Source organism: Schistocerca nitens, chromosome 5, assembly GCF_023898315.1.
Source record: "Schistocerca nitens isolate TAMUIC-IGC-003100 chromosome 5, iqSchNite1.1, whole genome shotgun sequence".
NCBI lineage: Eukaryota > Metazoa > Arthropoda > Insecta > Orthoptera > Acrididae > Schistocerca > Schistocerca nitens.
In genome coordinates this window covers 252,819,314-252,827,004 of record NC_064618.1, presented here as the reverse complement: position 1 = coordinate 252,827,004, position 7,691 = coordinate 252,819,314, and positions in this window count along the sequence as shown.

Sequence of the window (7,691 nt, the reverse complement as noted above, 5' to 3'; positions counted from 1 at the left end):
GGTAACATATTTAAGCCATTAACAATTGCGAGATCACAAGTTGATGTACACGTGACATAAGCCATTGCAGATATGAAATGTTGATACTTTCGAAATCGGTGGAACCACCAGTATGTTGAATGCAAGCATACAGATGTGCATGCATTGTGTTGGACAGGTGTTGGATGTCAGTTCGTGGGATGGAGTTTCATGCCTGTAACACTTGGAATACATTTCTATAGGTAACATATTTAAGCCATTAACAATTGCGAGATCACAAGTTGATGTACACGTGACATAAGCCATTGCAGATATGAAATGTTGATACTTTCAAAATCGGTGGAACCGCCAGAATGTTGAATGCAAGCATACAAATGTGCCTGCATTGTGTTGGACAGGTGCCCGATGTAAGTTCGTGGGATGGAGTTTCATGCCTGTGTTGTTGTTGTTGTGGTATTTAGTCCTGAGACTGGTTTGATGCAGCTGTCAATGCTACTCTATCCTGTGCAAGGTTCTTCATCTCCCAGTACCTACTGCAACCTACATCCTTCTGAATCTGCTTAGTGTATTCATCTCTTGGTCTCCCGCTACGATTTTTACCCTCCACGCTGCCCTCCAATACTAAATTGGTTATCCCTTGATGCCTCAGAACATGTCCTACTAACCGATCCCTTCTTCTCGTCAAGTTGAGCCACAAACTTCTCTTCTCCCCAATCCTATTAAACACCTCCTCATTAGTTATATGATCTACCCATCTAATCTTCAGCATTATCCTGTAGCACCACATTTCGAAAGCTTCTAGTCTCTTCTTGTCCAAACTATTTATCGTCCATTTTTCACTTCCATATATGGCTACACTCCATAAAAATACTTTCAGAAAAGACTTCCTGACACTTAAATCTACACTCGATGTTTACAAATTTCTCTTCTTCAGAAACGATTCCCTTGCCATTGCCAGTCTACATTTTATATCCTCTCTACTTCGACCATCATCAGTTGTTTTGCTCCCCAAATAGCAAAACTCCTTTACTACTTTAAGTGTCTCATTTCCTAATCTAATTCCCTCAGCATCACCCGACTTAATTCTACAACATTCCACTATCCTCGATTTGCTTTTGTTGATGTTCATCTTATATACTCCTCTCAAGACACTGTCCATTCCATTCAACTGCTCTTCCAAGTCCTTTGCTGTCTCTGACAGATTTACAATGTCATCGGGGCACCTCTAAGTTTTTATTTCTTCTCCATGGATTTTAATACCTACTCCGAATTTTTCTTTTGTTTCCTTTACTGCTTGCTCAATATACAGATTGAATAACATCGGGGAGAGGCTACAACCCTGTCTTACTCCCTTCCCAACCACTGCTTCCCTTCCATGTCCCTCGACTCTTATAACTGCTATCTGGTTTCTGTACAAATTGTAAATAGCCTTTCGCTCCCTGTATTTTACCCCTGCCACCTTTAGAATTTGAAAGAGAGTATTCCAGTCAACATTGTCAAAAGCTTTCTCTAAGTCTACAAATGCTAGAAACGTAGGTTTGCCTTTCCTTAATCTTTCTTCTAAGATAAGTCGTAAGGTCAGTATTGCCTCACGTGTTCCAGTATTTCTACGGAATCCAAACTGATCTTCCCCGAGGTCGGCTTCTACAAATTTTTCCATTCGTCTGTAAAGAATTCGTGTTAGTATTTTGCTGCTGTGGCTTATTAAACTGATTGTTCGGTAATTTTCACATCTGTCAACTCCTGCTTTCTTTGGGATTGGAATTATTATATTCTTCTTGAAGTCTGAGGGTATTTCGCCTGTTTCGTACATCTTGCTCATCAGATGGTAGAGTTTTGTCAGGACTGGCTCTCCCAAGGCCGTCAGTAGTTCCAATGGAATGTTGTCTATTCCGGGGGCCTTGTTTCGACTCAGGTCTCTCAGTGCTCTGTCAAACTCTTCACGCAGTATCGGATCTCCCATTTCATCTTCATCTACATCCTCTTCCATTTCCATAATATTGTCCTCAAGTACATCGCCCTTGTATAGACCCTCTATATACTCCTTCCACCTTTCTGCTTTCCCTTCTTTGCTTAGAACTGGGTTTCCATCTGAGCTCTTGATATTCATACAGGTGGCTCTCTTTTCTCCAAAGGTCTCTTTAATTTTCCTGTAGGCAGTATCTATCTTGCCCCTGGTGAGATAAGCCTCTACATCCTTACATTTGTCCTCTAGCCATCCCTGCTTAGCCATTTTGCACTTCCTGTCGATCTCATTTTTGAGTCGTTTGTATTCCTTTTTGCCTGCTTCATTTATTGCATTTTTATATTTTATCCATTCATCAATTACATTCTATATTTCTTGTGTTACCCAAGGATTTCTACCAGCCCTCGTCTTTTTACCTACTTGATCCTCTGCTGTCTTCACTACTTCATCCCTCAAAGCTACCCATTCTTATTCTACTGTATTTCTTTCCCCCATTCCTGTCAATTGTTCCCTTATGCTCTCCCTGAAACTCTCTACAACCTCTGGTTCTTTCAGTTTTTTCCAGGTCCCATCTCCTTAAATTCCCACCTTTTTGCAGTTTCTTCAGTTTTAATCTACAGGTCATAACCAATAGATTGTGGTCAGAGTCCACATCTGCCGCTGGAAATGTCTTTCAATTAAAAACCTGGTTCACAAATCTCTGTCTTACCATTATATAATCTATCTGATACCTTTTAGTATCTCCAGGATTCTTCCATGTATACAACCTTCTTTCATGATTCTTAAACGACGTGTTAGCTATGATTAAGTTGTGCTCCGTGCAAAATTCTACCAGGCGGCTTCCTCTTTCATTTCTTAGCCCCAATCCATATCCACCTACTACGTTTCCTTCTCTCCCTTTTCCTACACTCGAATTCCAGTCACCCATGACTATTAAATTTTCATCTCCCTTCACTATCTGAATAATTTCTTTTATTTCATCATACATTTCTTCAATTTCTTCGTCATCTGCAGAGCTAGTTGGCATATAAACTTGTACTACTGTAGTAGATGTGGCCTTCGTATCTATCTTGGCCACAATAATGCGTTCACTATGCTGTTTGTAGTAGCTTACCCGTAGTCCTATTTTCCTATTCATTATTAAGCCTACTCCTGCATTACCCCTATTTGATTTTGTGTTTATAACCCTGTAGTCACCTGACCAGAAGTCTTGTTCCTCCTGCCACCAAACTTCACTAATTCCCACTATATCTAACTTCAACCTATCCATTTCACTTTTTAAATTTTCTAACCTACCTGCCCGATTAATGGATCTGACATTCCACGCTCCGATCCGTAGAACCCAGATTTCTTTCTCCTGATAACGACATCCTCTTGAGTAGTCCCCGCCCGGAGATCCGAATGGGGGACTATTTTACCTCCGGAGTACTTTACCCAAGAGGACGCCATCATCATTTAATCATACAGTAAAGCTGCATACCCTCGGGAAAAATTACGGCCGTAGTTTCCCCTTGCTTTCAGCCGTTCGCAGTACCGGCACAGCAAGGTCGTTTTGGTTATTGTTACCAGGCCAGATCAATCAATAATACAGACTGTTGCCCTTGCAACTACTGAAAAAGCTGCTGCCCCTCTTCAGGAACAACACGTTTGTCTGGCCTCTCAACAGATACCCCTCCGTTGTGGTTGTACCTACGGTACGGTTATCTGTATCGCTGAGGCACGCAAGCCTCCCCACCAACGGCAAGGTCCATGGTTCATGGGGGGTTTCATGCCTGTAGCACTTGGAATACATTTCTATAGGTGCCATATTTAAGCCATTAACAATTGCGAGATCACAAGCTGATGTACACGTGACATAAGCCATTGCAGATATGAAATGTTGATACTTTCGGAATCGGTTGAACCGCCAGAATATTCAATCCCAGCATACAGATGTGCATGCATTGTGTTGGACAGGTGCCTGATGTCAGTTCGTGGGATGGAGTTTCATGCCTGTAGCACTTGGAATACATTTCTATAGGTAACATATTTAAGCCATTAACAATTGCGAGATCACAAGTTGATGCACACGTGACATAAGCCATTGCAGATATGAAATGTTGATACTTTCGAAATCGGTGCAACCGCCAGAATGTTGAATGCAAGCATACAAATGTGCATGCATTGTGTTGGACAGGTGCCTGATGTCAGTTCGTGGGATGGTTTCATGCCTGTAGCACTTGGAATACATTTCTATAGGTAACATATTTAAGCCATTAACAATTGCGAGATCACAAGTTGATGTACACGTGACATAAGCCATTGCAGATATGAAATGTTGATACTTTCGAAATCGGTGGAACCGCCAGAATGTTGAATGCAAGCATACAAATGTGCATGCATTGTGTTGGACAGGTGCCTGATGTCAGTTCGTGGGATGGAGTTTCATGCCTGTAGCACTTGGAATACATTTCTATAGGTAACATATTTAAGCCATTAACAATTGCGAGATCACAAGTTGATGTACACGTGACATGAGCCATTGCAGATATGAAATGTTGATACTTTCGAAATCGGTGGAACCGCTAGAATGTTGAATGCAAGCATACAAATGTGCATGCATTGTGTTGGACAGGTGCCTGATGTCAGTTCGTGGGATGGAGTTTCTTGCCTGTAGCACTTGGAATACATTTCTATAGGTAACATATTTAAGCCATTAACAATCGCGAGATCACAAGTTGATGAACACATGACATAAGCCATTGCAGATATGAAATGTTGATACTTTCGAAGTCGGTGGAACCGCCAGAATGTTGAATGCAAGCATACAAATGTGCATGCATTGTGTTGGACAGGTGCCCGATGTCAGTTCGTGGGATGGAGTTTCATGCCTGTAACACTTGGAATACATTTCTATAGGTAACATATTTAAGCTATTAACAATTGCGAGATCACAGGTTGATGTAAACGTGACATAAACCATTGCAGATATGAAATGTTGATACTTTCGAAATCGGTGGAACCGCCAGAATGTTGAATGAAAGCACACAAATGTGCGTGCATTGTGTTAGACAGGTGCCTGATGTCAGTTCGTAGGATGGAGTTTCATCCCTGTAGCACTTCGCTGGTCAATACAGGGACGATTAATGCTGGTTGTTGATGACGCTGGCGTCGTCGTCTGATAATGTCCCATTGGACATTGGCCCATTTGAGACAGATCTGGCGATCGAACAGGCTAAGTCAACATGTCGACACTCTGGAGAACATCTTGGGTTACGACAGCGCCCTGTGGGCATGCATTATCCTGTTGGAAAACACCTGATGGAATTCTGTGAAGGAGTGTTCGAATCACCTGACAGATGTACAAATTGGCAGTCAAGGTGTGGGGGATATCCACGAGAGTGCTCCTGCTGTCATACGAAATAGCACCCCAGAACAAACTCCAAGTGTAGGTCCAGTGTTTCTAGCAATCAGACAGGATGATTGCAAGCCTTCAAGTGGTCTCCTTATAACCACCACACAGCCATCTCTGGCACCGAGGCAGAACCAGCATTCATCAGAAAAACAACAGTATTCATTCTGCCCTTCAATGTGCTCTCTCTTGACACCACAGATGTTGCAAATGGCGATGGTTTTGGGTCAGTGGAATGCACACTACAGGGTATCTGGCTCGGAGTTGTCCTTGAAGTAGCCGATTTGTAACATTTCTTTGTGTCACCGTGGTGCCAGCTTCTACTCAAATTGCTGCTGGAGATGCAGTACGATGCGCCAGAGCTAGACGTCGAATACGATGGTCTTCCGTCGCGCTATTGCCATGTGGCCATCCGCAGACCTGTCTTCTCGCGACTGTACATTCCTGTGACCACCGCAGTTATGTACAGGGGCTACATTCCTGCCATGTCTTTCTGCAGGATCGCAGAAGGAACGTCTGGCTTCTCGTAGGTTAGGCGGGGCCCAGCGCAGCGCGTATCTTTGTAACTTCACGGGTTCAAATGCGACCGCGCAAACTGCGACGCGACGCGACGCGCCTGGACGCGACATGCGCCTGCCACGTCGCGCGGCGTTGTGGTTTGGCAAAGTTTCTCGCTATATATATATGAAGATGGTATCTGTCCAAAAGAACAGATACCATCTTCTTATATATATAGTTAAGGCTCACCGGCCATTTGACTATCTTCTTCTGTGCAGTTGCACAAACCGTGCCCGAACTCTTACGGGAACCGGCAGTAAAGCCGCGAGTAATGAGCATAATGGGCAGGGGCACTATGAATATAGTGCGGGACAGTAAGTTGCGAATGTGGGTCTCACTGGAGGCGTGCCAGAGATAAGTCCCTGCAGTCACACTATCCTCTGTGTCCTCTTGTGGCTCAGATGGCCCCGGCACGGTAGCTCAGCGTGTTCGGTCAGAGAGCTGGTTGGCCTCTGTAATAGAAAAACTGAGTGAAGGGATCAACAACGAACTTGAACGGATGTCATGTGACGTCCGCAACGACCAAACACAACGAAAAAAATGCAAAAAAGAAAGATGGATAGAGCGCCTGCCATGTAAGCAGGGGATCCCGGGTTCGAGTGCCGGTCGGGGCACACATTTTCAGCTGTCCCCGTTGACTTATATCAACTCCTGTATGCAGCTAGGGGTATTCATTTCATTGTAAATACAGTTTCGCGCGCCATGCGAGCACTACAGGAGGGGCGAGGCGGGGAGCAGGAAAGCATTCCTGCCATATGCTCACTTCGGCATGGCGCATAGTGGCAGTGGAAGTATTGCCAATCAGAAAAATATGATCTAGCAATAAACTGAATTTTACTGTCACTAAGCGGTGTTTCGTTTCTGCCGTTTAAGCGCTCCATCTCTTTTGTTTAGTACATACGGTTTTCTGTTACTTATATCTGTGCAGAACTTTTGTTTTGTTTATTCTTTTGTCAAGTACAATGCTCCGTCCAATAACTGGTGAGCCATTAGCCACTGGGATTATATCATCTTCCTCCTCGATTAATCAGATCGTAAGGGGGGACAGACGAATAAGGAAGTAAGGAATTTTATAAAATTATGTGATCTAGAAGCAAGGCAGGAAAGTAAAACAAGGTTATCTACTTGCTGCCTGTTATGCGGACGTAGCTCTACGATCTGATGCAAAAATGTCGAAAAGGCGTAATTTCCAGAGGTATGACCCCTTTGTGCTTCTGGTAAAAAGCGTCCAAGATATGAAGTACAGAAGTTTCACTATAATTACTTGGATACGGATGTAATAAGAGATATTGTACTATGGACATGTGGACATCACATTTCGACTGCAAGCTAGAAACAGTCGACAAGCTCTCACGAATAACAATGTAGTAATTGGCTCGCCGTGACAAGATAGAGCATTTCAGTGGTTGCATACACATTATCAGCATTAATAAACTAATTATACAACAGGCTACACAAATGGTCGGTATTATTACGAATGTATGAGTGTCCTGAAAGAGTGTGGTGATTTGATACATTTAATTTGTTGAAATGCATTGCTGACAAAGGCAGATCTACTTTCATGAGAATGTTATTCGAACGACGTGAACTACCGCTCGTAAGGCACACATGGCCAGCTTCCGCATTCCTATCGCGCACGTTATTCTCAGCTGCTGACAATACACTGACCATTGTGCGACAGATTAATTGTTTATTTTCATCAATAACAACTATTTTATTCGCGAATCACACGTTGCCATTTTGGCAAGCCGTAGGTGAGTAACGAGTATCTGGCATGTGCCCGTCATTCCGCCTGAA